Raw genomic sequence first — 4,322 nt, 5'->3', positions numbered from 1 at the left:
AATGCTTTTGGGTTTTTTGGTTTTGTTTTGTTTTTTTTTTTCTCCTTTTATTTTTTTGGGGGGAGGGTAGGGGGTGGGCGGGGGGGGGAGGGGGGTAAGGCCAAGACTGGGGTAGAATTTTAAAGATTCAACACTGGTGTACATATGTCTGACTGGGTGAGTTGACCTGTGGCCTCGCACAGTGATTCTGGGCCCTTTATGCTTGCTGTCTCACAGAATTGTTTTCTTACCTTTTAATGTAATGACGAGTGTGCTTCAGTTTGTTTAGCAAAACCACTCTCTTGAATCACGTTAACTTTTGAGATTAAAAAAAAAAAAACCGCCATAGCACAGCTGTCTTTATGCAAGCAAGAGCACATCTACTCCAGCATGATCTGTCATCTAAAGACTTGAAAACAAAAATCAGTTACTTATAGTCAATGGGTAAGCAGAGTCTGAATTTATATTAATCAAGACAAACCTTTGAAAGGTTACACTAAGTACAGAACTTTTAAACCTTGCTTTGTATGAGTTGTACTTTTTGAACATAAGCTGCACTTTTATTTTCTAATGCAGAGGATGAATAAGTTAAATACATGCTTTGAGGATAGAAGCAGACATTCTGTTTGGCACCACGTTATAATCTGCTTATTTTACAATATACACGTTTCCCTAAGAAATCGTGGCAGAGATGTGAGGGCAGAATACACACAACAGATGCTGAAGGAGAAGGAGGGTAGTGTTTCGCAAAAGAAAAAGAAAAGAACCAACAGAATTTTAACTCTATTAACTTTTCCAAATTTTCCTATGCTTTTAGTTAACATCATTATTGTATCCTAATGCCACTAGGGGAGAGAGCTTTTGACTCTGTTGGGTTTTATGTAAATGTGTGCATATAGTAATGAGATCTGGAATTTTTTGGTGAAAAAGGTTTGTTGGTCTCCTTCCTGTGTTCCTACAAAACTCCCACTCTCAGGTGCAAGAGTTATGTAGAAGGAAAGGGAGCTGAAATAGAAACAGAAAAATCAACCTTTATAAGTAGTGAACGCCAAGGGAAAATACCACGATGATTTCAGAGGAGACTCTGCAAAATCGTCCCTTTTGGAGAACGTAGGCGACATGGAATACTACGAATGAAATCACATCACTGTATCTTTTACATCAATAGCCTCACCACTAATATGTCTTGTATCTAGGTGTCTATAATGGCTGAAACCACTACATCCATATATGCCATTTACCTGAAAACTTAACTGTGGCCTTTACGAGGCCAGAAAAGTGAACTGAGTTTTCATAGTTAAGAAAAGACCTCAAATGAGGGGAGTCAGCAGTGATCATGGGGGAAATGTTTACATTTTTTTTTTCTTCAGAAGTAACTCTTTCTGATGATTTTATCTGATATTTAAAACAGGGAGCTATGGTGCACTCTAGTTTATACTTGTGCTCTGAAATGTGTTGTGTAAACATAGGGTGCCTACCTATTTCACCTGACACATACTTGTTTCTGATTCAGAATCAGTGTGGGCTCCTGCAGTGGGCGCGGGTCACGGCTGACTCCAACTTCCAATACAACAGCCATCACTAGCACGGTGTTTTTTTGTTTAACCAACGTAGTTGTATTAGTAGTTCTATAAAGAGAACTGCTTTTAACATTAGGGACTGGGAGCAGTCCATGGGATAAAAAGGAAAGTGTTTTCTCACGAGAAAACATGTCAGGAAAAATAAAGAACACTTTCTACCTCTGTTTCAGATTTTTGAAACACTTATTTTAAACCAAATTTTAATTTCTGTGTCCAAAATAAGTTTTAAGGACATCTGTTCTTCCATACGAAATAGGTTAGGCTGCCTATTTCTTACTGAGCTCATGGAATGGTTCTGCTTATGATACTCTGCACGCTGCCTTTTAGTGAGTGAGGAGTTTGGGGTTGCCTAGCAACTTGCTAACTTGTAAAAAGTCATCTTTCCCTCACAGAAAGAAACGAAAGAAAACAAAGTCAGTGAAAGACAATCTTTATAGTTTCAGGAGTAAATCTATATGTGGCTTTTGTCAAGCACTTAGATGGATATAAATGCAGCAACTTGTTTTAAAAAAATGCACAATTTACTTCCCAAAAAAGTTGTTACTTGCCTTTTCAAGTTGTTGACAAACACACATTTGATATTCTCCTATATGTTATAGTAATGTAACGTATAAACTCAATACTTTTTATTCTTTGTGATTAAATCCTGTTTTAAAATGTCACAAAACAGGAACCAGCATTCTAATTAGATTTACTATATCAAGATATGGTTCAAATAGGACTACTAGAGTTCGTTGAACACTAAAACTATGAAACAATTACTTTTTATATTAAAAAGACCATGGATTTAACTTATGAAAATCCAAATGCAGGATAGTAATTTTTGTTTACTTTTTTAACCAAACTGAATTTTTGAAAGACTATTGCAGGTGTTTAAAACGAAAGAAAAGCTGTTTTATCTAATACTGTAAGTAGTTGTCATATTCTGGAAAATTTAATAGTTTTAGAGTTAAGATATCTCCTCTCCTTGGTTAGGGAAGAAGAAAGCCCTTCACCATTGTGGAATGATGCCCTGGCTTTAAGGTTTAGCTCCACATCATGCTTCTTTTGAGAATTCTATTTGGTAGTTATAATTACAGAAACTGATTAGTTCGTCAGTTTGCAGATAGATTTAGCACAGTACTCATCACTCTGGATAGATTGAGATGTTCTTTCACAACAGATGATCTGTAACACTGTAAGATACTGATCTTTACAACTGTTTAATCAGTTTTATTTTTGTACAGTATTAGTGACCTAAGTTATTTTGCTGTCCCGTTTTTGTAAATCAAATGAAATTATAAAAGAGGATTCTGACAGTAGGTATTTTGTACATATGTATATATGTTGTCCAAATAAAAATAATAAATGATAAAGACTGAATTGTTCCAGCCATTATGTGTTGTAAAAGGGGGCTATTTCACCATAATGAAAGTTACTTCTTTAACCTGTGTTCACAGGATTTGGGGATGAGTGCAAAGATGCTTTTACCCTGTACCTCTTAACACTCGCAATATTTATATAGACTTCTGTGTATATACAAGACCTCTGAGGAAGTAGATGGAATAGAGGTCACTGGAAACCGTTATGTTATGCTGGAGGGGAATATTTATATTTTGGGAGATAAATCACTTTAAGAGGCTTTTAGAGCTCATAAGTGTGCAGGGTGTACTAGGAACTGGTCAGAGAAAGTTGTAAGCTCAGATTGTCCTCCTGAGATACGATATTAATAAGAACACACAAGTTGAGGTTTCATTGGCTCCACAGTAGAAACTAATACCAAGCAAAACAAGCATCAAAGTGTGTGTGTGTGTGTGTGTGTGTGTGATTTATGCAGATGTGTACTAGCTATTATGTATTAATTAAGCTTTTATTGTAAACTAGTCATGGTGTTGGGTGTTTAGGTTTTTCTCGTTTAATCCTTATAGCAGCTCTGTATAGTAGATAATTATTATTATGTACCTATTTCTGATGAGGAAATTGAGGATTGGATAACTTGCCAAGAGGTACATCTAATAAGTGGCACTAACTGTGTAAATTTAGATCTGCTGAATCCAACCCTCCATCTTTCTTTGCCTGCATCACAGCAGCAAGGGATTTACTGGAGTGTACCATTCATTTGACCCATTTTATTGAGCACAGCTATTCATGCCAGGCACTGTTGTCACTGTGGATACAAAGGTGAAAAAACAGACAAGGTCCCTGTGTTCAGGGAGCTTCTGTTAGTAGAGGGAAATACATAGCAAGTAAACAGATTATCCATGTACTCTCAGATAGGGATAAGCATAGTGGTGAGAATAGAATAGGGTGATGTGATTGTGACTTGGAGGGTGGGGAGAGGGTACTACAGATTGAGGAGGCAGGGAAGACCTCCCTGAGGGTCTTCACATTTAAGCTGGGACCTAGATGACAAGAAGGAGCTAGCCTCAGAAAATGTGTAGGGAGTGTGGAAGGAGTTTGACAGGAATGTGACCAGCGTTTGGAGGAACAGGATGACAGTGGGGTGGCTGCAATATAAACTGGACGAGAAGAGAAGGGAAGTGCTGGGGCCCAGTTCACAAGGGCCATGTATTGCAGGTTGTAACACGGCGTTTGCTTTTGATTCTAAGGGGAGGGGCAATCTGTTGGAAGTTTTAAAGCAGAAGAATGCTACGATCCCACTTGTATTTCAGCAAGCTCTTTCTGAGTGCTAAGGAAAATGGATTTTAGAGGGACAAGAGTGGAAGCTGGGAAACTAGCCAGGAGACTTCTATTTGTCCAGGCAAAAGATGATGGTTTTCCAGA

This window comes from Macaca mulatta, chromosome 15 (genome assembly GCF_049350105.2).
Source record: "Macaca mulatta isolate MMU2019108-1 chromosome 15, T2T-MMU8v2.0, whole genome shotgun sequence".
Lineage (NCBI taxonomy): Eukaryota > Metazoa > Chordata > Mammalia > Primates > Cercopithecidae > Macaca > Macaca mulatta.
The sequence above is the reverse complement of the archived record's forward strand: the minus strand, read 5'-3'. Positions refer to the sequence as shown.